The 24800-nt window shown below is 50.1% G+C and overlaps 45 non-coding genes across 45 annotated transcripts; all 45 read left to right on the top strand.

Moving 5' to 3' along the window:
- Positions 1–393: 393 nt before the first annotated feature.
- trnap-agg (transfer RNA proline (anticodon AGG)) lies at positions 394–465 on the top strand. Its single transcript has one exon. It is a non-coding gene; the product is annotated as a tRNA-Pro (tRNA).
- A 641-nt stretch (positions 466–1106) lies between these two features.
- On the top strand, positions 1107–1178 carry trnap-ugg (transfer RNA proline (anticodon UGG)). The gene has a single exon. It is a non-coding gene; the product is annotated as a tRNA-Pro (tRNA).
- A 177-nt stretch (positions 1179–1355) lies between these two features.
- On the top strand, positions 1356–1427 carry trnap-agg (transfer RNA proline (anticodon AGG)). The gene has a single exon. It is a non-coding gene; the product is annotated as a tRNA-Pro (tRNA).
- Positions 1428–2083: 656 nt separating this feature from the next.
- trnap-ugg (transfer RNA proline (anticodon UGG)) lies at positions 2084–2155 on the top strand. The gene has a single exon. It is a non-coding gene; the product is annotated as a tRNA-Pro (tRNA).
- Positions 2156–2330: 175 nt separating this feature from the next.
- On the top strand, positions 2331–2402 carry trnap-cgg (transfer RNA proline (anticodon CGG)). Its single transcript has one exon. It is a non-coding gene; the product is annotated as a tRNA-Pro (tRNA).
- Positions 2403–2803: 401 nt separating this feature from the next.
- On the top strand, positions 2804–2875 carry trnap-agg (transfer RNA proline (anticodon AGG)). Its single transcript has one exon. It is a non-coding gene; the product is annotated as a tRNA-Pro (tRNA).
- A 641-nt stretch (positions 2876–3516) lies between these two features.
- On the top strand, positions 3517–3588 carry trnap-ugg (transfer RNA proline (anticodon UGG)). The gene has a single exon. It is a non-coding gene; the product is annotated as a tRNA-Pro (tRNA).
- A 177-nt stretch (positions 3589–3765) lies between these two features.
- Positions 3766–3837, top strand: trnap-agg (transfer RNA proline (anticodon AGG)). The gene has a single exon. It is a non-coding gene; the product is annotated as a tRNA-Pro (tRNA).
- A 736-nt stretch (positions 3838–4573) lies between these two features.
- On the top strand, positions 4574–4645 carry trnap-agg (transfer RNA proline (anticodon AGG)). The gene has a single exon. It is a non-coding gene; the product is annotated as a tRNA-Pro (tRNA).
- Positions 4646–5286: 641 nt separating this feature from the next.
- Positions 5287–5358, top strand: trnap-ugg (transfer RNA proline (anticodon UGG)). The gene has a single exon. It is a non-coding gene; the product is annotated as a tRNA-Pro (tRNA).
- A 177-nt stretch (positions 5359–5535) lies between these two features.
- Positions 5536–5607, top strand: trnap-agg (transfer RNA proline (anticodon AGG)). Its single transcript has one exon. It is a non-coding gene; the product is annotated as a tRNA-Pro (tRNA).
- Positions 5608–6263: 656 nt separating this feature from the next.
- Positions 6264–6335, top strand: trnap-ugg (transfer RNA proline (anticodon UGG)). Its single transcript has one exon. It is a non-coding gene; the product is annotated as a tRNA-Pro (tRNA).
- Positions 6336–6509: 174 nt separating this feature from the next.
- Positions 6510–6581, top strand: trnap-cgg (transfer RNA proline (anticodon CGG)). Its single transcript has one exon. It is a non-coding gene; the product is annotated as a tRNA-Pro (tRNA).
- Positions 6582–6989: 408 nt separating this feature from the next.
- trnap-agg (transfer RNA proline (anticodon AGG)) lies at positions 6990–7061 on the top strand. The gene has a single exon. It is a non-coding gene; the product is annotated as a tRNA-Pro (tRNA).
- Positions 7062–7691: 630 nt separating this feature from the next.
- Positions 7692–7763, top strand: trnap-ugg (transfer RNA proline (anticodon UGG)). Its single transcript has one exon. It is a non-coding gene; the product is annotated as a tRNA-Pro (tRNA).
- A 177-nt stretch (positions 7764–7940) lies between these two features.
- Positions 7941–8012, top strand: trnap-agg (transfer RNA proline (anticodon AGG)). The gene has a single exon. It is a non-coding gene; the product is annotated as a tRNA-Pro (tRNA).
- A 630-nt stretch (positions 8013–8642) lies between these two features.
- Positions 8643–8714, top strand: trnap-ugg (transfer RNA proline (anticodon UGG)). Its single transcript has one exon. It is a non-coding gene; the product is annotated as a tRNA-Pro (tRNA).
- Positions 8715–8891: 177 nt separating this feature from the next.
- On the top strand, positions 8892–8963 carry trnap-agg (transfer RNA proline (anticodon AGG)). The gene has a single exon. It is a non-coding gene; the product is annotated as a tRNA-Pro (tRNA).
- Positions 8964–9619: 656 nt separating this feature from the next.
- trnap-ugg (transfer RNA proline (anticodon UGG)) lies at positions 9620–9691 on the top strand. The gene has a single exon. It is a non-coding gene; the product is annotated as a tRNA-Pro (tRNA).
- Positions 9692–9865: 174 nt separating this feature from the next.
- Positions 9866–9937, top strand: trnap-cgg (transfer RNA proline (anticodon CGG)). Its single transcript has one exon. It is a non-coding gene; the product is annotated as a tRNA-Pro (tRNA).
- Positions 9938–10593: 656 nt separating this feature from the next.
- trnap-ugg (transfer RNA proline (anticodon UGG)) lies at positions 10594–10665 on the top strand. The gene has a single exon. It is a non-coding gene; the product is annotated as a tRNA-Pro (tRNA).
- A 166-nt stretch (positions 10666–10831) lies between these two features.
- trnap-cgg (transfer RNA proline (anticodon CGG)) lies at positions 10832–10903 on the top strand. Its single transcript has one exon. It is a non-coding gene; the product is annotated as a tRNA-Pro (tRNA).
- Positions 10904–12013: 1110 nt separating this feature from the next.
- Positions 12014–12085, top strand: trnap-ugg (transfer RNA proline (anticodon UGG)). Its single transcript has one exon. It is a non-coding gene; the product is annotated as a tRNA-Pro (tRNA).
- Positions 12086–12262: 177 nt separating this feature from the next.
- On the top strand, positions 12263–12334 carry trnap-agg (transfer RNA proline (anticodon AGG)). The gene has a single exon. It is a non-coding gene; the product is annotated as a tRNA-Pro (tRNA).
- Positions 12335–12990: 656 nt separating this feature from the next.
- Positions 12991–13062, top strand: trnap-ugg (transfer RNA proline (anticodon UGG)). Its single transcript has one exon. It is a non-coding gene; the product is annotated as a tRNA-Pro (tRNA).
- A 174-nt stretch (positions 13063–13236) lies between these two features.
- On the top strand, positions 13237–13308 carry trnap-cgg (transfer RNA proline (anticodon CGG)). The gene has a single exon. It is a non-coding gene; the product is annotated as a tRNA-Pro (tRNA).
- Positions 13309–13716: 408 nt separating this feature from the next.
- On the top strand, positions 13717–13788 carry trnap-agg (transfer RNA proline (anticodon AGG)). Its single transcript has one exon. It is a non-coding gene; the product is annotated as a tRNA-Pro (tRNA).
- A 630-nt stretch (positions 13789–14418) lies between these two features.
- On the top strand, positions 14419–14490 carry trnap-ugg (transfer RNA proline (anticodon UGG)). The gene has a single exon. It is a non-coding gene; the product is annotated as a tRNA-Pro (tRNA).
- A 177-nt stretch (positions 14491–14667) lies between these two features.
- On the top strand, positions 14668–14739 carry trnap-agg (transfer RNA proline (anticodon AGG)). The gene has a single exon. It is a non-coding gene; the product is annotated as a tRNA-Pro (tRNA).
- A 630-nt stretch (positions 14740–15369) lies between these two features.
- trnap-ugg (transfer RNA proline (anticodon UGG)) lies at positions 15370–15441 on the top strand. The gene has a single exon. It is a non-coding gene; the product is annotated as a tRNA-Pro (tRNA).
- Positions 15442–15618: 177 nt separating this feature from the next.
- trnap-agg (transfer RNA proline (anticodon AGG)) lies at positions 15619–15690 on the top strand. Its single transcript has one exon. It is a non-coding gene; the product is annotated as a tRNA-Pro (tRNA).
- A 656-nt stretch (positions 15691–16346) lies between these two features.
- On the top strand, positions 16347–16418 carry trnap-ugg (transfer RNA proline (anticodon UGG)). Its single transcript has one exon. It is a non-coding gene; the product is annotated as a tRNA-Pro (tRNA).
- A 174-nt stretch (positions 16419–16592) lies between these two features.
- trnap-cgg (transfer RNA proline (anticodon CGG)) lies at positions 16593–16664 on the top strand. Its single transcript has one exon. It is a non-coding gene; the product is annotated as a tRNA-Pro (tRNA).
- A 656-nt stretch (positions 16665–17320) lies between these two features.
- Positions 17321–17392, top strand: trnap-ugg (transfer RNA proline (anticodon UGG)). Its single transcript has one exon. It is a non-coding gene; the product is annotated as a tRNA-Pro (tRNA).
- Positions 17393–17558: 166 nt separating this feature from the next.
- On the top strand, positions 17559–17630 carry trnap-cgg (transfer RNA proline (anticodon CGG)). The gene has a single exon. It is a non-coding gene; the product is annotated as a tRNA-Pro (tRNA).
- Positions 17631–18591: 961 nt separating this feature from the next.
- On the top strand, positions 18592–18663 carry trnap-agg (transfer RNA proline (anticodon AGG)). The gene has a single exon. It is a non-coding gene; the product is annotated as a tRNA-Pro (tRNA).
- A 656-nt stretch (positions 18664–19319) lies between these two features.
- On the top strand, positions 19320–19391 carry trnap-ugg (transfer RNA proline (anticodon UGG)). Its single transcript has one exon. It is a non-coding gene; the product is annotated as a tRNA-Pro (tRNA).
- A 174-nt stretch (positions 19392–19565) lies between these two features.
- On the top strand, positions 19566–19637 carry trnap-cgg (transfer RNA proline (anticodon CGG)). Its single transcript has one exon. It is a non-coding gene; the product is annotated as a tRNA-Pro (tRNA).
- A 397-nt stretch (positions 19638–20034) lies between these two features.
- trnap-agg (transfer RNA proline (anticodon AGG)) lies at positions 20035–20106 on the top strand. Its single transcript has one exon. It is a non-coding gene; the product is annotated as a tRNA-Pro (tRNA).
- Positions 20107–20747: 641 nt separating this feature from the next.
- On the top strand, positions 20748–20819 carry trnap-ugg (transfer RNA proline (anticodon UGG)). Its single transcript has one exon. It is a non-coding gene; the product is annotated as a tRNA-Pro (tRNA).
- Positions 20820–20996: 177 nt separating this feature from the next.
- On the top strand, positions 20997–21069 carry trnap-agg (transfer RNA proline (anticodon AGG)). The gene has a single exon. It is a non-coding gene; the product is annotated as a tRNA-Pro (tRNA).
- A 656-nt stretch (positions 21070–21725) lies between these two features.
- On the top strand, positions 21726–21797 carry trnap-ugg (transfer RNA proline (anticodon UGG)). Its single transcript has one exon. It is a non-coding gene; the product is annotated as a tRNA-Pro (tRNA).
- A 174-nt stretch (positions 21798–21971) lies between these two features.
- On the top strand, positions 21972–22043 carry trnap-cgg (transfer RNA proline (anticodon CGG)). Its single transcript has one exon. It is a non-coding gene; the product is annotated as a tRNA-Pro (tRNA).
- A 407-nt stretch (positions 22044–22450) lies between these two features.
- On the top strand, positions 22451–22522 carry trnap-agg (transfer RNA proline (anticodon AGG)). The gene has a single exon. It is a non-coding gene; the product is annotated as a tRNA-Pro (tRNA).
- A 633-nt stretch (positions 22523–23155) lies between these two features.
- On the top strand, positions 23156–23228 carry trnap-ugg (transfer RNA proline (anticodon UGG)). The gene has a single exon. It is a non-coding gene; the product is annotated as a tRNA-Pro (tRNA).
- Positions 23229–24800: the final 1572 nt, after the last annotated feature.

Consider the following 24800-nt stretch of genomic DNA (forward strand, 5'->3'; position numbering starts at 1 on the left):
CTGTAAGGTAAGCTCTTTCCTACACAAGACACAAATCTGCCAGAGCACTGCGATACATGTTCCTTCCCAAAAGTGTTTGCTCCTGAACGCGCTCTCAAAAAAACACCTTCTAACTCCCGAAGATCAGCTTAAAAGTTAGCGCACGATCGCTGCATGTCAATCTGCTGTGCCGATGGCGTCATTTTCAATTTCGGTGACGCGACCTTGTTCGTTCTATTGTAAAGCAGCCGTTGTGGTCGCCTGAAGCCAAGTGTAAACGATGGTCGTTAGGGTCGTAGATAAGGCAAAATTTCAAAGTGTAAACGAATCCAATCCTGAAAATACACATTGATATTCCTGAAAGACTACCCTGTTTCTGTAAGGCGATGTAAGCCACAGAGACCCCATCTGCAGGGCTCGTTGGTCTAGGGGTATGATTCTCGCTTAGGGTGCGAGAGGTCCCGGGTTCAAATCCCGGACGAGCCCTACCCAACAGCTTGACAGCTGTCTGCCTTTCACAATAGTTCCAAAGGTGTGTCTTTGCCATACCTGCCACAGCTACAGTCTCTCCTCCTTGCCCAAGAAACCCTGTCTCTAGGTTGCTCAACAGGCAATTCAACTTGTTCTGTACTGGCCAATTGTTTTTGAAGATCGCCATCTAAAGCGCCATGGTCAGATGGACACTTGGTGTGCGATCGTCACGTGTAAAATGTTTGTCAAGTTTATTACTCATCCAGGTCATGGATGGTCACGCCTCAGGCAAGTGTCCTTGCTTATAGACACTTGAACGCTTTTAAAGTCTCCTCCAAGGGGGAGTTCTAAATGACTGGCACGGAGTACAAGGGGATCGTTATCGATCGTTGATACCACCTTGTTCATTTGTGCTGCTGGACGTTGTTTCGGCAGCCGTTGAAGTCGCCTGAAGCCAGGTGTAAACGATTGTCGTTGGAGTTGTCCATGGGGCCACATTTGAATGCGTAAACGGCTCCCATCCAGAATATACTGATCGATGTCTGACCTGAGGCATAAGCCCCCCCTGGGTTGAGCCCTGCATGTGTTAAATGTGTGTTTCAATTCCCCAACTGCTCTGTTTGAGACAGCAGCCTGTCAGGAGCTCAAGTTCGAATGGCTCGTTGGTCTAGGGGTATGATTCTCGCTTTGGGTGCGAGAGGTCCCGGGTTCAAATCCCGGACGAGCCCTGGTTAAACAGCTGAGAGCACCTGATGGTCGTTATTTGCAATTTGGCACAAAGATTGGAAGCGGGTTGGCAAAGCTGCACCAATGTAACAAAAGGTGGACCCTCTACTTTTCTCTGTCTGGTGTCTCTGTGGATGTCTTCACTGGAGTCTTTCTCTCGACCAGGAAGCCCTCGCTGTGGCTCGTTGGTCTAGGGGTATGATTCTCGCTTAGGGTGCGAGAGGTCCCGGGTTCAAATCCCGGACGAGCCCTCTGCCTCGTGGCGATAGCTCTGTAAGTAAGCTCTTTCCTTCACAAGACACGCACGTCTGCTGGCGCAGTGCAGCGCCTGTTGCCTCCCACAAGTGTGTGTGTCTGAACGTGCTCTCAGCAAGACACCTTCTAACTGCAGAAGATCAGCCTCAAAGTTAGAGAACGACTGCTGTATGTTTTCTGTGCCATTGGCGTCCTCATCAGTTTCGGTGATACCACCTTGTTCATTCTCTGGGAAAGCAGCTCATCCAAGGGGGAGTTGAGAATAAATGGCGGGGAGTACAAGGTGTTTAACCTCAATGAGGTCGTTATCAATCAAGGTGATACCACCTTGTTCATTTGTGCTGCTGGACGTTGCTAGGCAGCCGTCGAAGTCGCCTGAATCCAGGTGTAAACGATTGTCGTTAGAGTTGTCGACGAGGCCACATTTGAATGTGTAAATGACGCCCATCCAGAATATACTGATCGATGTCCTGGACAGAGACAGTGGTAAGGCACCGCGTCTTGACCTGAGCCGTAGGCCCCCCTGTGTTGAGCCATGCATGTGTTTAGTGTATGTTTCAGTTCCCCAATGCACAAGACTTTGCATTGCTGTCTGCATACGTTCTAGTGCTCCTGTTTGAGATAGCAACCTGTGAGGTGGTAGTTTTTCGATGGCTCGTTGGTCTAGGGGTATGATTCTCGCTTTGGGTGCGAGAGGTCCCGGGTTCAAATCCCGGACGAGCCCTCGTTGAACAGCTGAGGTCAGCCGCAGATCTATGTTTGCAGCTCAGCACCAAGATAGGAAGCGGGGCGGCACTGCTTGCGCCGCTGCACCAACTGTGACAAAAAGGGTGCCCTCCACTTTTCTCTGTCTCTGTGTTTCACTGGACTCTTTTCCTCTAGCAGGAAGCCCTCGCTGTGGCTCGTTGGTCTAGGGGTATGATTCTCGCTTCGGGTGCGAGAGGTCCCGGGTTCAAATCCCGGACGAGCCCTCAGCCTCAACAGCTCTGTAAAGTAAGCTCTTTCCTACACAAATCTGCCAGAGCACTGCGATACATGTTCCTTCCCAAAAGTGTTTGCTCCTGAACGCGCTCTCAACAAAACACCTTCTAACTCCCGAAGATCAGCTTAAAAGTTAGCGCACGATCGCTGCATGTCAATCTGCTGTGCCGATGGCGTCATTTTCAATTTCGGTAATGCGACCTTGTTCGTTCTATTGTAAAGCAGCCGTTGTGGTCGCCTGAAGCCAAGTGTGAACGATGGTCGTTAGGGTCGTAGATAAGGCAAAATTTCAAAGTGTAAACGAATCCAATCCTGAAAATACACATTGATATTCCTGAAAGACTACCCTGTTTCTGTAAGCCGATGTAAGCCACAGAGACCCCATCTGCAAGGCTCGTTGGTCTAGGGGTATGATTCTCGCTTAGGGTGCGAGAGGTCCCGGGTTCAAATCCCGGACGAGCCCTACCCAACAGCTTCACAGCTGTCTGCCTTTCACAATAGTTCCAAAGGTGTGTCTTTGCCATACCTGCCACAGCTACAGTCTCTCCTCCTAGCCCAAGAAACCCTGTCTCTAGGTTGCTCAACAGGCTATTCAACTTGTTCTGTACTGGCCAATTGTTTTTGAAGATCGCCATCTAAAGCGCCATGGTCAGATGGACACTTGGTGTGCGATCGTCACGTGTAAAATGTTTGTCAAGTTTATTACTCATCCAGGTCATGGATGGTCACGCCTCAGGCAAGTGTCCTTGCTTATAGACACTTGAACGCTTTTAGAGTCTCCTCCAAGGGGGAGTTCTAAATGACTGGCACGGAGTACAAGGGGATCGTTATCGATCGTTGATACCACCTTGTTCATTTGTGCTGCTGGACGTTGTTTCGGCAGCCGTTGAAGTCGCCTGAAGCCAGGTGTAAACGATTGTCGTTGGAGTTGTCCATGGGGCCACATTTGAACGCGTAAACGGCTCCCATCCAGAATATACTGATCGATGTCTGACCTGAGACATAAGCCCCCCCTGGGTTGAGCCCTGCATGTGTTAAATGTGTGTTTCAATTCCCCAACTGCTCTGTTTGAGACAGCAGCCTGTCAGGAGCTCAAGTTCCAATGGCTCGTTGGTCTAGGGGTATGATTCTCGCTTTGGGTGCGAGAGGTCCCGGGTTCAAATCCCCGACGAGCCCTGGTTAAACAGCTGAGAGCACCTGATGGTCGTTATTTGCAATTTGGCACAAATATTGGAAGCGGGTTGGCAAAGCTGCACCAATGTAACAAAAGGTGGACCCTCTACTTTTCTCTGTCTGGTGTCTCTGTGGATGTCTTCACTGGAGTCTTTCTCTCGACCAGGAAGCCCTCGCTGTGGCTCGTTGGTCTAGGGGTATGATTCTCGCTTAGGGTGCGAGACGTCCCGGGTTCAAATCCCAGACGAGCCCTCTGCCTCGTGGCGATAGCTCTGTAAGTAAGCTCTTTCCTTCACAAGACACGCACGTCTGCTGGCGCACTGCAGCGCCTGTTGCCTCCCACAAGTGTGTGTGTCTGAACGTGCTCTCAGCAAGACACCTTCTAACTGCAGAAGATCAGCCTCAAAGTTAGAGAACGATCGCTGTATGTTTTCTGTGCCATTGGCGTCCTCATCAGTTTCGGTGATACCACCTTGTTCATTCTCTGGGAAAGCAGCTCATCCAAGGGGGAGTTGAGAATAAATGGCGGGGAGTACAAGGTGTTTAACCTCAATGAGGTCGTTATCAATCAAGGTGATACCACCTTGTTCATTTGTGCTGCTGGACGTTGCTAGGCAGCCGTCGAAGTCGCCTGAATCCAGGTGTAAACGATTGTCGTTAGAGTTGTCGACGAGGCCACATTTGAATGTGTAAATGACGCCCATCCAGAATATACTGATCGATGTCCTGGACAGAGACAGTGGTAAGGCACCGCGTCTTGACCTGAGCCGTAGTCATTTTCAATTTCGGTGATGCGACCTTGTTCGTTCTATTGTAAAGCAGCCGTTGTGGTCGCCTGAAGCCAAGTGTAAATGATGGTCGTTAGGGTCGTAGATAAGGCAAAATTTCAAAGTGTAAACGAATCCAATCCTGAAAATACACATTGATATTCCTGAAAGACTACCCTGTTTCTGTAATGCGATGTAAGCCACAGAGACCCCATCTGCAGGGCTCGTTGGTCTAGGGGTATGATTCTCGCTTAGGGTGCGAGAGGTCCCGGGGTCAAATCCCGGACGAGCCCTACCCAACAGCTTCACAGCTGTCTGCCTTTCACAATAGTTCCAAAGGTGTGTCTTTGCCATACCTGCCACAGCTACAGTCTCTCCTCCTTGCCCAAGAAACCCTGTCTCTAGGTTGCTCAACAGGCTATTCAACTTGTTCTGTACTGGCCAATTGTTTTTGAAGATCGCCATCTAAAGCGCCATGGTCAGATGGACACTTGGTGTGCGATCGTCACGTGTAAAATGTTTGTCAAGTTTATTACTCATCCAGGTCATGGATGGTCACGCCTCAGGCAAGTGTCCTTGCTTATAGACACTTGAACGCTTTTAAAGTCTCCTCCAAGGGGGAGTTCTAAATGACTGGCACGGAGTACAAGGGGATCGTTATCGATCGTTGATACCACCTTGTTCATTTGTGCTGCTGGACGTTGTTTCGGCAGCCGTTGAAGTCGCCTGAAGCCAGGTGTAAACGATTGTCGTTGGAGTTGTCCATGGGGCCACATTTGAACGCGTAAACGGCTCCCATCCAGAATATACTGATCGATGTCTGACCTGAGACATAAGCCCCCCCTGGGTTGAGCCCTGCATGTGTTAAATGTGTGTTTCAATTCCCCAACTGCTCTGTTTGAGACAGCAGCCTGTCAGGAGCTCAAGTTCCAATGGCTCGTTGGTCTAGGGGTATGATTCTCGCTTTGGGTGCGAGAGGTCCCGGGTTCAAATCCCGGACGAGCCCTGGTTAAACAGCTGAGAGCACCTGATGGTCGTTATTTGCAATTTGGCACAAAGATTGGAAGCGGGTTGGCAAAGCTGCACCAATGTAACAAAAGGTGGACCCTCTACTTTTCTCTGTCTGGTGTCTCTGTGGATGTCTTCACTGGAGTCTTTCTCTCGACCAGGAAGCCCTCGCTGTGGCTCGTTGGTCTAGGGGTATGATTCTCGCTTAGGGTGCGAGAGGTCCCGGGTTCAAATCCCGGACGAGCCCTCTGCCTCGTGGCGATAGCTCTGTAAGTAAGCTCTTTCCTTCACAAGACACGCACGTCTGCTGGCGCACTGCAGCGCCTGTTGCCTCCCACGAGTGTGTGTGTCTGAACGTGCTCTCAGCAAGACACCTTCTAACTGCAGAAGATCAGCCTCAAAGTTAGAGAACGATCGCTGTATGTTTTCTGTGCCATTGGCGTCCTCATCAGTTTCGGTGATACCACCTTGTTCATTCTCTGGGAAAGCAGCTCATCCAAGGGGGAGTTGAGAATAAATGGCGGGGAGTACAAGGTGTTTAACCTCAATGAGGTCGTTATCAATCAAGGTGATACCACCTTGTTCATTTGTGCTGCTGGACGTTGCTAGGCAGCCGTCGAAGTCGCCTGAATCCAGGTGTAAACGATTGTCGTTAGAGTTGTCGACGAGGCCACATTTGAATGTGTAAATGACGCCCATCCAGAATATACTGATCGATGTCCTGGACAGAGACAGTGGTAAGGCACCGCGTCTTGACCTGAGCCGTAGGCCCCCCTGTGTTGAGCCATGCATGTGTTTAGTGTATGTTTCAGTTCCCCAATGCACAAGACTTTGCATTGCTGTCTGCATACGTTCTAGTGCTCCTGTTTGAGATAGCAACCTGTGAGGTGGTCGTTTTTCGATGGCTCGTTGGTCTAGGGGTATGATTCTCGCTTTGGGTGCGAGAGGTCCCGGGTTCAAATCCCGGACGAGCCCTCGTTGAACAGCTGAGGTCAGCTGCAGATCTATGTTTGCAGCTCAGCACCAAGATAGGAAGCGGGGCGGCACTGCTTGCGCCGCTGCACCAATGTGACAAAAAGGGTGCCCTCCACTTTTCTCTGTCTCTGTGATTCACTGGACTCTTTTCCTCTAGCAGGAAGCCCTCGCTGTGGCTCGTTGGTCTAGGGGTATGATTCTCGCTTCGGGTGCGAGAGGTCCCGGGTTCAAATCCCGGACGAGCCCTCAGCCTCAACAGCTCTGTAAAGTGAACTCTTTCCTACACAAGACACAAATCTGCCAGAGCACTGCGATACATGTTCCTTCCCAAAAGTGTTTGCTCCTGAACGCGCTCTCAACAAAACACCTTCTAACTCCCGAACATCAGCTTAAAAGTTAGCGCACGATCGCTGCATGTCAATCTGCTGTGCCGATGGCGTCATTTTCAATTTCGGTGATGCGACCTTGTTCGTTCTATTGTAAAGCAGCCGTTGTGGTCGCCTGAAGCCAAGTGTAAACGATGGTCGTTAGGGTCGTAGATAAGGCAAAATTTCAAAGTGTAAACGAATCCAATCCTGAAAATACACATTGATATTCCTGAAAGACTACCCTGTTTCTGTAAGGCGATGTAAGCCACAGAGACCCCATCTGCAGGGCTCGTTGGTCTAGGGGTATGATTCTCGCTTAGGGTGCGAGAGGTCCCGGGTTCAAATCCCGGACGAGCCCTACCCAACAGCTTCACAGCTGTCTGCCTTTCACAATAGTTCCGAAGGTGTGTCTTTGCCATACCTGCCACAGCTACAGTCTCTCCTCCTTGCCCAAGAAACCCTGTCTCTAGGTTGCTCAACAGGCTATTCAACTTGTTCTGTACTGGCCAATTGTTTTTGAAGATCGCCATCTAAAGCGCCATGGTCAGATGGACACTTGGTGTGCGATCGTCACGTGTAAAATGTTTGTCAAGTTTATTACTCATCCAGGTCATGGATGGTCACGCCTCAGGCAAGTGTCCTTGCTTATAGACACTTGAACGCTTTTAAAGTCTCCTCCAAGGGGGAGTTCTAAATGACTGGCACGGAGTACAAGGGGATCGTTATCGATCGTTGATACCACCTTGTTCATTTGTGCTGCTGGACGTTGTTTCGGCAGCCGTTGAAGTCGCCTGAAGCCAGGTGTAAACGATTGTCGTTGGAGTTGTCCATGGGGCCACATTTGAATGCGTAAACGGCTCCCATCCAGAATATACTGATCGATGTCTGACCTGAGGCATAAGCCCCCCCTGGGTTGAGCCCTGCATGTGTTTTAATTCCCCAACTGCTCTGTTTGAGACAGCAGCCTGTCAGGAGCTCAAGTTCGATTGGCTCGTTGGTCTAGGGGTATGATTCTCGCTTTGGGTGCGAGAGGTCCCGGGTTCAAATCCCGGACGAGCCCTGGTTAAACAGCTGAGAGCACCTGATGGTCGTTATTTGCAATTTGGCACAAAGATTGGAAGCGGGTTGGCAAAGCTGCACCAATGTAACAAAAGGTGGACCCTCTACTTTTCTCTGTCTGGTGTCTCTGTGGATGTCTTCACTGGAGTCTTTCTCTCGACCAGGAAGCCCTCGCTGTGGCTCGTTGGTCTAGGGGTATGATTCTCGCTTAGGGTGCGAGAGGTCCCGGGTTCAAATCCCGGACGAGCCCTACCCAACAGCTTCACAGCTGTCTGCCTTTAACAATAGTTCCAAAGGTGTGTCTTTGCCATACCTGCCACAGCTACAGTCTCTCCTCCTTGCCCAAGAAACCCTGTCTCTAGGTTGCTCAACAGGCAATTCAACTTGTTCTGTACTGGCCAATTGTTTTTGAAGATCGCCATCTAAAGCGCCATGGTCAGATGGACACTTGGTGTGCGATCGTCACGTGTAAAATGTTTGTCAAGTTTATTACTCATCCAGGTCATGGATGGTCACGCCTCAGGCAAGTGTCCTTGCTTATAGACACTTGAACGCTTTTAAAGTCTCCTCCAAGGGGGAGTTCTAAATGACTGGCACGGAGTACAAGGGGATCGTTATCGATCGTTGATACCACCTTGTTCATTTGTGCTGCTGGACGTTGTTTCGGCAGCCGTTGAAGTCGCCTGAAGCCAGGTGTAAACGATTGTCGTTGGAGTTGTCCATGGGGCCACATTTGAATGCGTAAACGGCTCCCATCCAGAATATACTGATCGATGTCTGACCTGAGGCATAAGCCCCCCCTGGGTTGAGCCCTGCATGTGTTTTAATTCCCCAACTGCTCTGTTTGAGACAGCAGCCTGTCAGGAGCTCAAGTTCGAATGGCTCGTTGGTCTAGGGGTATGATTCTCGCTTTGGGTGCGAGAGGTCCCGGGTTCAAATCCCGGACGAGCCCTGGTTAAACAGCTGAGAGCACCTGATGGTCGTTATTTGCAATTTGGCACAAAGATTGGAAGCGGGTTGGCAAAGCTGCACCAATGTAACAAAAGGTGGACCCTCTACTTTTCTCTGTCTGGTGTCTCTGTGGATGTCTTCACTGGAGTCTTTCTCTCGACCAGGAAGCCCTCGCTGTGGCTCGTTGGTCTAGGGGTATGATTCTCGCTTAGGGTGCGAGAGGTCCCGGGTTCAAATCCCGGACGAGCCCTCTGCCTCGTGGCGATAGCTCTGTAAGTAAGCTCTTTCCTTCACAAGACACGCACGTCTGCTGGCGCACTGCAGCGCCTGTTGCCTCCCACAAGTGTGTGTGTCTGAACGTGCTCTAAGCAAGACACCTTCTAACTGCAGAAGATCAGCCTCAAAGTTAGAGAACGATCGCTGTATGTTTTCTGTGCCATTGGCGTCCTCATCAGTTTCGGTGATACCACCTTGTTCATTCTCTGGGAAAGCAGCTCATCCAAGGGGGAGTTGAGAATAAATGGCGGGGAGTACAAGGTGTTTAACCTCAATGAGGTCGTTATCAATCAAGGTGATACCACCTTGTTCATTTGTGCTGCTGGACGTTGCTAGGCAGCCGTCGAAGTCGCCTGAATCCAGGTGTAAACGATTGTCGTTAGAGTTGTCGACGAGGCCACATTTGAATGTGTAAATGACGCCCATCCAGAATATACTGATCGATGTCCTGGACAGAGACAGTGGTAAGGCACCGCGTCTTGTCCTGAGCCGTAGGCCCCCCTGTGTTGAGCCATGCATGTGTTTAGTGTATGTTTCAGTTCCCCAACGCACAAGACTTTGCATTGCTGTCTGCATACGTTCTAGTGCTCCTGTTTGAGATAGCAACCTGTGAGGTGGTCGTTTTTCGATGGCTCGTTGGTCTCGGGGTATGATTCTCGCTTTGGGTGCGAGAGGTCCCGGGTTCAAATCCCGGACGAGCCCTCGTTGAACAGCTGAGGTCAGCCCCAGATCTATGTTTGCAGCTCAGCACCAAGATAGGAAGCGGGGCGGCACTGCTTGCGCCGCTGCACCAATGTGACAAAAAGGGTGCCCTCCACTTTTCTCTGTCTCTGTGTTTCACTGGACTCTTTTCCTCTAGCAGGAAGCCCTCGCTGTGGCTCGTTGGTCTAGGGGTATGATTCTCGCTTCGGGTGCTAGAGGGCCCGGGTTCAAATCCCGGACGAGCCCTCAGCCTCAACAGCTCTGTAAAGTAAGCTATTTCCTATACAAGACACAAATCTGCCAGAGCACTGCGATACATGTTCCTTCCCAAAAGTGTTTGCTCCTGAACGCGCTCTCAACAAAACACCTTCTAACTCCTGAAGATCAGCTTAAAAGTTAGCGCACGATCGCTGCATGTCAATCTGCTGTGCCGATGGCTTCAATTTCGGTGATACCACCTTGTTCATTCTCTGGTAAAGCAGCCGTCTTTTGGAAAGCAGCTCATCCAAGGGGAAGTTGGCGGGGAGTATAAGGTGTTTAACCTCAATGGGGTCGTTATCAATCAAGGTGATACCACCTTGTTCATTTGTGCTGCTGGACGTTGCTAGGCAGCCGTCGAAGTCGCCTGAATCCAGGTGTAAACGATTGTCGTTAGAGTTGTCGACGAGGCCACATTTGAATGTGTAAATGACGCCCATCCAGAATATACTGATCGATGTCCTGGACAGAGACAGTGGTAAGGCACCGCGTCTTGACCTGAGCCGTAGGCCCCCCTGTGTTGAGCCATGCATGTGTTTAGTGTATGTTTCAGTTCCCCAATGCACAAGACTTTGTATTGCTGTCTGCATACGTTCTAGTGCTCCTGTTTGAGATAGCAACCTGTGAGGTGATCGTTTTTCGATGGCTCGTTGGTCTAGGGGTATGATTCTCGCTTTGGGTGCGAGAGGTCCCGGGTTCAAATCCCGGACGAGCCCTCATTGAACAGCTGAGATCAGCCGCAGATCTATGTTTGCAGCTCAGCACCAAGATAGGAAGCGGGGCGGCACTGCTTGCGCCGCTGCACCAATGTGACAAAAAGGGTGCCCTCCACGTTTCTGTGATTCACTGGACTCTTTTCCTCTAGCAGGAAGCCCTCGCTGTGGCTCGTTGGTCTAGGGGTATGATTCTCGCTTCGGGTGCGAGAGGTCCCGGGTTCAAATCCCGGACGAGCCCTCAGCCTCAACAGCCGCTCTTTCCTACACAAGACACAAATCTGCCAGAGCACTGCGATACATGTTCCTTCCCAAAAGTGTTTGCTCCTGAACGCGCTTTCAACAAAACACCTTCTAACTCCCGAAGATCAGCTTAAAAGTTAGCGCACGATCGCTGCATGTCAATCTGCTGTGCCGATGGCGTCATTTTCAATTTCGGTGATGCGACCTTGTTCGTTCTATTGTAAAGCAGCCGTTGTGGTCGCCTGAAGCCAAGTGTAAACGATGGTCGTTAGGGTCGTAGATAAGGCAAAATTTCAAAGTGTAAACGAATCCAATCCTGAAAATACACATTGATATTCCTGAAAGACTACCCTGTTTCTGTAAGGCGATGTAAGCCACAGAGACCCCATCTGCAGGGCTCGTAGGTCTAGGGGTATGATTCTCACTTAGGGTGCGAGAGGACCCGGGTTCAAATCCCGGACGAGCCCTACCCAACAGCTTGACAGCTGTCTGCCTTTCACAATAGTTCCAAAGGTGTGTCTTTGCCATACCTGCCACAGCTATAGTCTCTCCTCCTTGCCCAAGAAACCCTGTCTCTAGGTTGCTCAACAGGCAATTCAACTTGTTCTGTACTGGCCAATTGTTTTTGAAGATCGCCATCTAAAGCGCCATGGTCAGATGGACACTTGGTGTGCGATCGTCACGTGTAAAATGTTTGTCAAGTTTATTACTCATCCAGGTCATGGATGGTCACGCCTCAGGCAAGTGTCCTTGCTTATAGACACTTGAACGCTTTTAAAGTCTCCTCCAAGGGGGAGTTCTAAATGACTGGCACGGAGTACAAGGGGATCGTTATCGATCGTTGATACCACCTTGTTCATTTGTGCTGCTGGACGTTGTTTCGGCAGCCGTTGAAGTCGCCTGAAGCCAGGTGTAAACGATTGTCGTTGGAGTTGTCCATGGGGCCACATTTGAACGCGTAAACGGCTCCCATCCAGAATATACTGATCGATGTCTGACCTGAGACATAAGCCCCCCCTGGGTTGAGCCCTGCATGTGTTAAATGTGTGTTTCAATTCCCCAACTGCTCTGTTTGAGACAGCAGCCTGTCAGGAGCTCAAGTTCCAATGGCTCGTTGGTCTAGGGGTATGATTCTCGCTTTGGGTGCGAGAGGTCCCGGGTTCAAATCCCGGACGAGCCCTGGTTAAACAGCTGAGAGCACCTGATGGTCGTTATTTGCAATTTGGCACAAAGATTGGAAGCGGGTTGGCAAAGCTGCACCAATGTAACAAAAGGTGGACCCTCTACTTTTCTCTGTCTGGTGTCTCTGTGGATGTCTTCACTGGAGTCTTTCTCTCGACCAGGAAGCCCTCGCTGTGGCTCGTTGGTCTAGGGGTATGATTCTCGCTTAGGGTGCGAGAGGTCCCGGGTTCAAATCCCGGACGAGCCCTCTGCCTCGTGGCGATAGCTCTGTAAGTAAGCTCTTTCCTTCACAAGACACGCACGTCTGCTGGCGCACTGCAGCGCCTGTTGCCTCCCACGAGTGTGTGTGTCTGAACGTGCTCTCAGCAAGACACCTTCTAACTGCAGAAGATCAGCCTCAAAGTTAGAGAACGATCGCTGTATGTTTTCTGTGCCATTGGCGTCCTCATCAGTTTCGGTGATACCACCTTGTTCATTCTCTGGGAAAGCAGCTCATCCAAGGGGGAGTTGAGAATAAATGGCGGGGAGTACAAGGTGTTTAACCTCAATGAGGTCGTTATCAATCAAGGTGATACCACCTTGTTCATTTGTGCTGCTGGACGTTGCTAGGCAGCCGTCGAAGTCGCCTGAATCCAGGTGTAAACGATTGTCGTTAGAGTTGTCGACGAGGCCACATTTGAATGTGTAAATGACGCCCATCCAGAATATACTGATCGATGTCCTGGACAGAGACAGTGGTAAGGCACCGCGTCTTGACCTGAGCCGTAGGCCCCCCTGTGTTGAGCCATGCATGTGTTTAGTGTATGTTTCAGTTCCCCAATGCACAAGACTTTGCATTGCTGTCTGCATACGTTCTAGTGCTCCTGTTTGAGATAGCAACCTGTGAGGTGGTCGTTTTTCGATGGCTCGTTGGTCTAGGGGTATGATTCTCGCTTTGGGTGCGAGAGGTCCCGGGTTCAAATCCCGGACGAGCCCTCGTTGAACAGCTGAGGTCAGCTGCAGATCTATGTTTGCAGCTCAGCACCAAGATAGGAAGCGGGGCGGCACTGCTTGCGCCGCTGCACCAATGTGACAAAAAGGGTGCCCTCCACTTTTCTCTGTCTCTGTGATTCACTGGACTCTTTTCCTCTAGCAGGAAGCCCTCGCTGTGGCTCGTTGGTCTAGGGGTATGATTCTCGCTTCGGGTGCGAGAGGTCCCGGGTTCAAATCCCGGACGAGCCCTCAGCCTCAACAGCTCTGTAAAGTGAACTCTTTCCTACACAAGACACAAATCTGCCAGAGCACTGCGATACATGTTCCTTCCCAAAAGTGTTTGCTCCTGAACGCGCTCTCAACAAAACACCTTCTAACTCCCGAACATCAGCTTAAAAGTTAGCGCACGATCGCTGCATGTCAATCTGCTGTGCCGATGGCGTCATTTTCAATTTCGGTGATGCGACCTTGTTCGTTCTATTGTAAAGCAGCCGTTGTGGTCGCCTGAAGCCAAGTGTAAACGATGGTCGTTAGGGTCGTAGATAAGGCAAAATTTCAAAGTGTAAACGAATCCAATCCTGAAAATACACATTGATATTCCTGAAAGACTACCCTGTTTCTGTAAGGCGATGTAAGCCACAGAGACCCCATCTGCAGGGCTCGTTGGTCTAGGGGTATGATTCTCGCTTAGGGTGCGAGAGGTCCCGGGTTCAAATCCCGGACGAGCCCTACCCAACAGCTTCACAGCTGTCTGCCTTTCACAATAGTTCCGAAGGTGTGTCTTTGCCATACCTGCCACAGCTACAGTCTCTCCTCCTTGCCCAAGAAACCCTGTCTCTAGGTTGCTCAACAGGCTATTCAACTTGTTCTGTACTGGCCAATTGTTTTGAAGATCGCCATCTAAAGCGCCATGGTCAGATGGACACTTGGTGTGCGATCGTCACGTGTAAAATGTTTGTCAAGTTTATTACTCATCCAGGTCATGGATGGTCACGCCTCAGGCAAGTGTCCTTGCTTATAGACACTTGAACGCTTTTAAAGTCTCCTCCAAGGGGGAGTTCTAAATGACTGGCACGGAGTACAAGGGGATCGTTATCGATCGTTGATACCACCTTGTTCATTTGTGCTGCTGGACGTTGTTTCGGCAGCCGTTGAAGTCGCCTGAAGCCAGGTGTAAACGATTGTCGTTGGAGTTGTCCATGGGGCCACATTTGAATGCGGTAAACGGCTCCCATCCAGAATATACTGATCGATGTCTGACCTGAGGCATAAGCCCCCCCTGGGTTGAGCCCTGCATGTGTTTTAATTCCCCAACTGCTCTGTTTGAGACAGCAGCCTGTCAGGAGCTCAAGTTCGATTGGCTCGTTGGTCTAGGGGTATGATTCTCGCTTTGGGTGCGAGAGGTCCCGGGTTCAAATCCCGGACGAGCCCTGGTTAAACAGCTGAGAGCACCTGATGGTCGTTATTTGCAATTTGGCACAAAGATTGGAAGCGGGTTGGCAAAGCTGCACCAATGTAACAAAAGGTGGACCCTCTACTTTTCTCTGTCTGGTGTCTCTGTGGATGTCTTCACTGGAGTCTTTCTCTCGACCAGGAAGCCCTCGCTGTGGCTCGTTGGTCTAGGGGTATGATTCTCGCTTAGGGTGCGAGAGGTCCCGGGTTCAAATCCCGGACGAGCCCTACCCAACAGCTTCACAGCTGTCTGCCTTTAACAATAGTTCCAAAGGTGTGTCTTTGCCATACCTGCCACAGCTACAGTCTCTCCTCCTTGCCCAAGAAACCCTGTCTCTAGGTTGCTCAACAGGCAATTCAACTTGTTCTGTACTGGCCAATTGTTTTTGAAGATCGCCATCTAAAGCGCCATGGTCAGATGGACACTTGGTGTGCGATCGTCACGTGTAAAATGTTTGTCAAGTTTATTACTCATCCAGGTCATGGATGGTCACGCCTCAGGCAAGTGTCCTTGCTTATAGACACTTGAACGCTTTTAAAGTCTCCTCCAAGGGGGAGTTCTAAATGACTGGCACGGAGTACAAGGGGATCGTTATCGATCGTTGATACCACCTTGTTCATTTGTGCTGCTGGACGTTGTTTCGGCAGCCGTTGAAGTCGCCTGAAGCCAGGTGTAAACGATTGTCGTTGGAGTTGTCCATGGGGCCACATTTGAATGCGTAAACGGCTCCCATCCAGAATATACTGATCGATGTCTGACCTGAGGCATAAGCCCCCCCTGGGTTGAGCCCTGCATGTGTTTTAATTCCCCAACTGCTCTGTTTGAGACAGCAGCCTGTCAGGAGCTCAAGTTCGAATGGCTCGTTGGTCTAGGGGTATGATTCTCGCTTTGGGTGCGAGAGGTCCCGGGTTCAAATCCCGGACGAGCCCTGGTTAAACAGCTGAGAGCACCTGATGGTCGTTATTTGCAATTTGGCACAAAGATTGGAAGCGGGTTGGCAAAGCTGCACCAATGTAACAAAAGGTGGACCCTCTACTTTTCTCTGTCTGGTGTCTCTGTGGATGTCTTCACTGGAGTCTTTCTCTCGACCAGGAAGCCCTCGCTGTGGCTCGTTGGTCTAGGGGTATGATTCTCGCTTAGGGTGCGAGAGGTCCCGGGTTCAAATCCCGGACGAGCCCTCTGCCTCGTGGCGATAGCTCTGTAAGTAAGCTCTTTCCTTCACAAGACACGCACGTCTGCTGGCGCACTGCAGCGCCTGTTGCCTCCCACAAGTGTGTGTGTCTGAACGTGCTCTAAGCAAGACACCTTCTAACTGCAGAAGATCAGCCTCAAAGTTAGAGAACGATCGCTGTATGTTTTCTGTGCCATTGGCGTCCTCATCAGTTTCGGTGATACCACCTTGTTCATTCTCTGGGAAAGCAGCTCATCCAAGGGGGAGTTGAGAATAAATGGCGGGGAGTACAAGGTGTTTAACCTCAATGAGGTCGTTATCAATCAAGGTGATACCACCTTGTTCATTTGTGCTGCTGGACGTTGCTAGGCAGCCGTCGAAGTCGCCTGAATCCAGGTGTAAACGATTGTCGTTAGAGTTGTCGACGAGGCCACATTTGAATGTGTAAATGACGCCCATCCAGAATATACTGATCGATGTCCTGGACAGAGACAGTGGTAAGGCACCGCGTCTTGTCCTGAGCCGTAGGCCCCCCTGTGTTGAGCCATGCATGTGTTTAGTGTATGTTTCAGTTCCCCAACGCACAAGACTTTGCATTGCTGTCTGCATACGTTCTAGTGCTCCTGTTTGAGATAGCAACCTGTGAGGTGGTCGTTTTTCGATGGCTCGTTGGTCTCGGGGTATGATTCTCGCTTTGGGTGCGAGAGGTCCCGGGTTCAAATCCCGGACGAGCCCTCGTTGAACAGCTGAGGTCAGCCCCAGATCTATGTTTGCAGCTCAGCACCAAGATAGGAAGCGGGGCGGCACTGCTTGCGCCGCTGCACCAATGTGACAAAAAGGGTGCCCTCCACTTTTCTCTGTCTCTGTGTTTCACTGGACTCTTTTCCTCTAGCAGGAAGCCCTCGCTGTGGCTCGTTGGTCTAGGGGTATGATTCTCGCTTCGGGTGCTAGAGGGCCCGGGTTCAAATCCCGGACGAGCCCTCAGCCTCAACAGCTCTGTAAAGTAAGCTATTTCCTATACAAGACACAAATCTGCCAGAGCACTGCGATACATGTTCCTTCCCAAAAGTGTTTGCTCCTGAACGCGCTCTCAACAAAACACCTTCTAACTCCTGAAGATCAGCTTAAAAGTTAGCGCACGATCGCTGCATGTCAATCTGCTGTGCCGATGGCTTCAATTTCGGTGATACCACCTTGTTCATTCTCTGGTAAAGCAGCCGTCTTTTGGAAAGCAGCTCATCCAAGGGGAAGTTGGCGGGGAGTATAAGGTGTTTAACCTCAATGGGGTCGTTATCAATCAAGGTGATACCACCTTGTTCATTTGTGCTGCTGGACGTTGCTAGGCAGCCGTCGAAGTCGCCTGAATCCAGGTGTAAACGATTGTCGTTAGAGTTGTCGACGAGGCCACATTTGAATGTGTAAATGACGCCCATCCAGAATATACTGATCGATGTCCTGGACAGAGACAGTGGTAAGGCACCGCGTCTTGACCTGAGCCGTAGGCCCCCCTGTGTTGAGCCATGCATGTGTTTAGTGTATGTTTCAGTTCCCCAATGCACAAGACTTTGTATTGCTGTCTGCATACGTTCTAGTGCTCCTGTTTGAGATAGCAACCTGTGAGGTGATCGTTTTTCGATGGCTCGTTGGTCTAGGGGTATGATTCTCGCTTTGGGTGCGAGAGGTCCCGGGTTCAAATCCCGGACGAGCCCTCATTGAACAGCTGAGATCAGCCGCAGATCTATGTTTGCAGCTCAGCACCAAGATAGGAAGCGGGGCGGCACTGCTTGCGCCGCTGCACCAATGTGACAAAAAGGGTGCCCTCCACGTTTCTGTGATTCACTGGACTCTTTTCCTCTAGCAGGAAGCCCTCGCTGTGGCTCGTTGGTCTAGGGGTATGATTCTCGCTTCGGGTGCGAGAGGTCCCGGGTTCAAATCCCGGACGAGCCCTCAGCCTCAACAGCCGCTCTTTCCTACACAAGACACAAATCTGCCAGAGCACTGCGATACATGTTCCTTCCCAAAAGTGTTTGCTCCTGAACGCGCTTTCAACAAAACACCTTCTAACTCCCGAAGATCAGCTTAAAAGTTAGCGCACGATCGCTGCATGTCAATCTGCTGTGCCGATGGCGTCATTTTCAATTTCGGTGATGCGACCTTGTTCGTTCTATTGTAAAGCAGCCGTTGTGGTCGCCTGAAGCCAAGTGTAAACGATGGTCGTTAGGGTCGTAGATAAGGCAAAATTTCAAAGTGTAAACGAATCCAATCCTGAAAATACACATTGATATTCCTGAAAGACTACCCTGTTTCTGTAAGGCGATGTAAGCCACAGAGACCCCATCTGCAGGGCTCGTAGGTCTAGGGGTATGATTCTCACTTAGGGTGCGAGAGGACCCGGGTTCAAATCCCGGACGAGCCCTACCCAACAGCTTGACAGCTGTCTGCCTTTCACAATAGTTCCAAAGGTGTGTCTTTGCCATACCTGCCACAGCTATAGTCTCTCCTCCTTGCCCAAGAAACCCTGTCTCTAGGTTGCTCAACAGGCAATTCAACTTGTTCTGTACTGGCCAATTGTTTTTGAAGATCGCCATCTAAAGCGCCATGGTCAGATGGACACTTGGTGTGCGATCGTCACGTGTAAAATGTTTGTCAAGTTTATTACTCATCCAGGTCATGGATGGTCACGCCTCAGGCAAGTGTCCTTGCTTATAGACACTTGAACGCTTTTAAAGTCTCCTCCAAGGGGGAGTTCTAAATGACTGGCACGGAGTACAAGGGGATCGTTATCGATCGTTGATACCACCTTGGCTGCACCAATGTAACAAAAGGTGGACCCTCTACTTTTCTCTGTCTGGTGTCTCTGTGGATGTCTTCACTGGAGTCTTTCTCTCGACCAGGAAGCACTCGCTGTGGCTCGTTGGTCTAGGGGTATGATTCTCGCTTAGGGTGCGAGAGGTCCCGGGTTCAAATCCCGGACGAGCCCTCTGCCTCGTGGCGATAGCTCTGTAAGTAAGCTCTTTCCTTCACAAGACACGCACGTCTGCTGGCGCACTGCAGCGCCTGTTGCCTCCCACAAGTGTGTGTGTCTGAACGTGCTCTCAGCAAGACACCTTCTAACTGCAGAAGATCAGCCTCAAAGTTAGAGAACGATCGCTGTATGTTTTCTGTGCCATTGGCGTCCTCATCAGTTTCGGTGATACCACCTTGTTCATTCTCTGGGAAAGCAGCTCATCCAAGGGGGAGTTGAGAATAAATGGCGGGGAGTACAAGGTGTTTAACCTCAATGAGGTCGTTATCAATCAAGGTGATACCACCTTGTTCATTTGTGCTGCTGGACGTTGCTAGGCAGCCGTCGAAGTCGCCTGAATCCAGGTGTAAACGATTGTCGTTAGAGTTGTCGACGAGGCCACATTTGAATGTGTAAATGACGCCCATCCAGAATATACTGATCGATGTCCTGGACAGAGACAGTGGTAAGGCACCGCGTCTTGACCTGAGCCGTAGGCCCCCCTGTGTTGAGCCATGCATGTGTTTAGTGTATGTTTCAGTTCCCCAATGCACAAGACTTTGCATTGCTGTCTGCATACGTTCTAGTGCTCCTGTTTGAGATAGCAACCTGTGAGATGATCGTTTTTCGATGGCTCGTTGTTCTAGGGGTATGATTCTCGCTTTGGGTGCGAGAGGTCCCGGGTTCAAATCCCGGACGAGCCCTCATTGAACAGCTGAGATCAGCCGCAGATCTATGTTTGCAGCTCAGCACCAAGATAGGAAGCGGGGCGGCACTGCTTGCGCCGCTGCACCAATGTGACAAAAAGGGTGCCCTCCACTTTTCTCTGTTTCTGTGATTCACTGGACTCTTTTCCTCTAGCAGGAAGCCCTCGCTGTGGCTCGTTGGTCTAGGGGTATGATTCTCGCTTCGGGTGCGAGAGGTCCCGGGTTCAAATCCCGGACGAGCCCTCAGCCTCAACAGCCGCTCTTTCCTACACAAGACACAAATCTGCCAGAGCACTGCGATACATGTTCCTTCCCAAAAGTGTTTGCTCCTGAACGCGCTCTCAACAAAACACCTTCTAACTCCCGAAGATCAGCTTAAAAGTTAGCGCACGATCGCTGCATGTCAATCTGCTGTGCCGATGGCGTCATTTTCAATTTCGGTGACGCGACCTTGTTCATTCTATTGTAAAGCAGCCGTTGTGGTCGCCTGAAGCCAAGTGTAAACGATGGTCGTTAGGGTCGTAGATAAGGCAAAATTTCAAAGTGTAAACGAATCCAATCCTGAAAATACACATTGATATTCCTGAAAGACTACCCTGTTTCTGTAAGGCGATGTAAGCCACAGAGACCCCATCTGCAGGGCTCGTTGGTCTAGGGGTATGATTCTCGCTTAGGGTGCGAGAGGTCCCGGGTTCAAATCCCGGACGAGCCCTACCCAACAGCTTCACAGCTGTCTGCCTTTCACAATGGTTCCAAAGGTGTGTCTTTGCCATACCTGCCACAGCTACAGTCTCTCCTCCTTGCCCAAGAAACCCTGTCTCTAGGTTGCTCAACAGGCAATTCAACTTGTTCTGTACTGGCCAATTGTTTTTGAAGATCGCCATCTAAAGCGCCATGGTCAGATGGACACTTGGTGTGCGATCGTCACGTGTAAAATGTTTGTCAAGTTTATTACTCATCCAGGTCATGGATGGTCACGCCTCAGGCAAGTGTCCTTGCTTATAGACACTTGAACGCTTTTAAAGTCTCCTCCAAGGGGGAGTTCTAAATGACTGGCACGGAGTACAAGGGGATCGTTATCGATCGTTGATACCACCTTGTTCATTTGTGCTGCTGGACGTTGTTTCGGCAGCCGTTGAAGTCGCCTGAAGCCAGGTGTAAACGATTGTCGTTGGAGTTGTCCATGGGGCCACATTTGAATGCGTAAACGGCTCCCATCCAGAATATACTGATCGATGTCTGACCTGAGGCATAAACCCCCCCTGGGTTGAGCCCTGCATGTGTTAAATGTGTGTTTCAATTCCCCAACTGCTCTGTTTGAGACAGCAGCCTGTCAGGAGCTCAAGTTCGAATGGCTCGTTGGTCTAGGGGTATGATTCTCGCTTTGGGTGCGAGAGGTCCCGGGTTCAAATCCCGGACGAGCCCTGGTTAAACAGCTGAGAGCACCTGATGGTCGTTATTTGCAATTTGGCACAAAGATTGGAAGCGGGTTGGCAAAGCTGCACCAATGTAACAAAAGGTGGACCCTCTACTTTTCTCTGTCTGGTGTCTCTGTGGATGTCTTCACTGGAGTCTTTCTCTCGACCAGGAAGCACTCGCTGTGGCTCGTTGGTCTAGGGGTATGATTCTCGCTTAGGGTGCGAGAGGTCCCTGGGTTCAAATCCCGGACGAGCCCTCTGCCTCGTGGCGATAGCTCTGTAAGTAAGCTCTTTCCTTCACAAGACACGCACGTCTGCTGGCGCACTGCAGCGCCTGTTGCCTCCCACAAGTGTGTGTGTCTGAACGTGCTCTCAGCAAGACACCTTCTAACTGCAGAAGATCAGCCTCAAAGTTAGAGAACGATCGCTGTATGTTTTCTGTGCCATTGGCGTCCTCATCAGTTTCGGTGATACCACCTTGTTCATTCTCTGGGAAAGCAGCTCATCCAAGGGGGAGTTGAGAATAAATGGCGGGGAGTACAAGGTGTTTAACCTCAATGAGGTCGTTATCAATCAAGGTGATACCACCTTGTTCATTTGTGCTGCTGGACGTTGCTAGGCAGCCGTCGAAGTCGCCTGAATCCAGGTGTAAACGATTGTCGTTAGAGTTGTCGACGAGGCCACATTTGAATGTGTAAATGACGCCCATCCAGAATATACTGATCGATGTCCTGGACAGAGACAGTGGTAAGGCACCGCGGCTTGACCTGAGCCGTAGGCCCCCCTGTGTTGAGCCATGCATGTGTTTAGTGTATGTTTCAGTTCCCCAATGCACAAGACTTTGCATTGCTGTCTGCATACGTTCTAGTGCTCCTGTTTGAGATAGCAACCTGTGAGGTGGTCTTTTTTCGATGGCTCGTTGGTCTAGGGGTATGATTCTCGCTTTGGGTGCGAGAGGTCCCGGGTTCAAATCCCGGACGAGCCCTCGTTGAACAGCTGAGGTCAGCCGCAGATCTATGTTTGCAGCTCAGCACCAAGATAGGAAGCGGGGCGGCCCTGCTTGCGCCGCTGCACCAATGTGACAAAAAGGGTGCCCTCCACTTTTCTCTGTCTCTGTGATTCACTGGACTCTTTTCCTCTAGCAGGAAGCCCTCGCTGTGGCTCGTTGGTCTAGGGGTATGATTCTCGCTTCGGGTGCGAGAGGTCCCGGGTTCAAATCCCGGACGAGCCCTCAGCCTCAACAGCTCTGTAAAGTAAGCTCTTTCCTACACAAGACACAAATCTGCCAGAGCACTGCGATACATGTTCCTTCCCAAAAGTGTTTGCTCCTGAACGCGCTCTCAACAAAACACCTTCTAACTCCCGAAGATCAGCTTAAAAGTTAGCGCACGATCGCTGCATGTCAATCTGCTGTGCCGATGGCGTCATTTTCAATTTCGGTGATGCGACCTTGTTCGTTCTATTGTAAAGCAGCCGTTGTGGTCGCCTGAAGCCAAGTGTAAACGATGGTCGTTAGGGTCGTAGATAAGGCAAAATTTCAAAGTGTAAACGAATCCAATCCTGAAAATACACATTGATATTCCTGAAAGACTACCCTGTTTCTGTAAGGCGATGTAAGCCACAGAGACCAATCTGCAGGGCTCGTTGGTCTAGGGGTATGATTCTCGCTTAGGGTGCGAGAGGTCCGGGGTTCAAATCCCGGACCAGCCCTCCTTGACAGCTGTCTGCCTTTCACAATAGTTCCAAAGGTGTGTCTTTGCCATACCTGCCACAGCTACAGTCTCTCCTCCTTGCCCAAGAAACCCTGTCTCTAGGTTGCTCAACAGGCAATTCAACTTGTTCTGTACTGGCCAATTGTTTTTGAAGATCGCCATCTAAAGCGCCATGGTCAGATGGACACTTGGTGTGCGATCGTCACGTGTAAAATGTTTGTCAAGTTTATTACTCATCCAGGTCATGGATGGTCACGCCTCAGGCAAGTGTCCTTGCTTATAGACACTTGAACGCTTTTAAAGTCTCCTCCAAGGGGGAGTTCTAAATGACTGGCACGGAGTACAAGGGGATCGTTATCGATCGTTGATACCACCTTGTTCATTTGTGCTGCTGGACGTTGTTTCGGCAGCCGTTGAAGTCGCCTGAAGCCAGGTGTAAACGATTGTCGTTGGAGTTGTCCATGGGGCCACATTTGAATGCGTAAACGGCTCCCATCCAGAATATACTGATCGATGTCTGACCTGAGGCATAAGCCCCCCCTGGGTTGAGCCCTGCATGTGTTAAATGTGTGTTTCAATTCCCCAACTGCTCTGTTTGAGACAGCAGCCTGTCAGGAGCTCAAGTTCGAATGGCTCGTTGGTCTAGGGGTATGATTCTCGCTTTGGGTGCGAGAGGTCCCGGGTTCAAATCCCAGGACGAGCCCTGGTTAAACAAGCTGAGAGCACCTGATGGTCGTTATTTGCAATTTGGCACAAAGATTGGAAGCGGGTTGGCAAAGCTGCACCAATGTAACAAAAGGTGGACCCTCTACTTTTCTCTGTCTGGTGTCTCTGTGGATGTCTTCACTGGAGTCTTTCTCTCGACCAGGAAGCCCTCGCTGTGGCTCGTTGGTCTAGGGGTACTGATTCTCGCTTAGGGTGCGAGACGTCCCGGGTTCAAATCCCAGACGAGCCCTCTGCCTCGTGGCGATAGCTCTGTAAGTAAGCTCTTTCCTTCACAAGACACGCACGTCTGCTGGCGCACTGCAGCGCCTGTTGCCTCCCACAAGTGTGTGTGTCTGAACGTGCTCTCAGCAAGACACCTTCTAACTGCAGAAGATCAGCCTCAAAGTTAGAGAACGATCGCTGTATGTTTTCTGTGCCATTGGCGTCCTCATCAGTTTCGGTGATACCACCTTGTTCATTCTCTGGGAAAGCAGCTCATCCAAGGGGGAGTTGAGAATAAATGGCGGGGAGTACAAGGTGTTTAACCTCAATGAGGTCGTTATCAATCAAGGTGATACCACCTTGTTCATTTGTGCTGCTGGACGTTGCTAGGCAGCCGTCGAAGTCGCCTGAATCCAGGTGTAAACGATTGTCGTTAGAGTTGTCGACGAGGCCACATTTGAATGTGTAAATGACGCCCATCCAGCAGCCTCAACAATTGTAAGTAAGCTCTTTCCTACACATGACACAAATCTGCCAGAGCACTGTGATTCCTTTTCCTTCCCAAAAGTGTTTGGTCCTGAACACGCTCTCAACAAGACACCGTCTAACTCCCGAAGATCAGCTTCAAAGTTAGCGCACGATTGCCAATGGCTTTGTTTTAAATTTAGGTGATGCGACCCTGTTTCTTCTTTTGTAAAGCAGCCCTTGTGGTCGCCTGAAGCCAAGTGTAAACGTGTTGTGCTAAACATTACAATGTTTAATATAAAAACAGATTATGAACTTCTGCATTAGTGTAACATAACTCAATTATATAGTATGAATATTTGCTTAGGATCTATTTTTGCTTGGTAACCTGAGGAGTTTTGTCTTTGTAGGGGCAATTCCGAAATATATTTGGAGCGGTGGACCAGGAAGCCGGACACTCGCTCTTTAATGTTTAAGAACCTTCTTTTTACAATTTAAAATAAAGATAAAGGAACACTTCATCAGTTTCAATTATTGACCTATAGAGGAACTTGCTTGGATGGATCAACTTAAGATTTAAGTTTTAATTTAAGAGGATTTCACGACTCTAGCCTCTTTTCTTCTTCAAATGTAACAGATTGTTGCATCTTTGTGGATCACCTAAAAAGGTTAGGAATCTCATAGTTTGACAAAATAGGGGCCCCTAAACAGCATCTTGCATAGGACCCTGAAAGAGACAGAAATGGCCCTGCTATCCACATTGAGTAATGACACCTTCAGCATAACCATCATTGCTTCCTTACAATTACAACATTTCAGAATTTGTAAATTTTTATAACTTTTAACCATTGCATATTCCTGTGCAGCTCTTCCATCTTTATTTA

Source organism: Sparus aurata, chromosome 1 (assembly GCF_900880675.1).
Source record: "Sparus aurata chromosome 1, fSpaAur1.1, whole genome shotgun sequence".
In the NCBI taxonomy this organism is placed as follows: domain Eukaryota; kingdom Metazoa; phylum Chordata; class Actinopteri; order Spariformes; family Sparidae; genus Sparus; species Sparus aurata.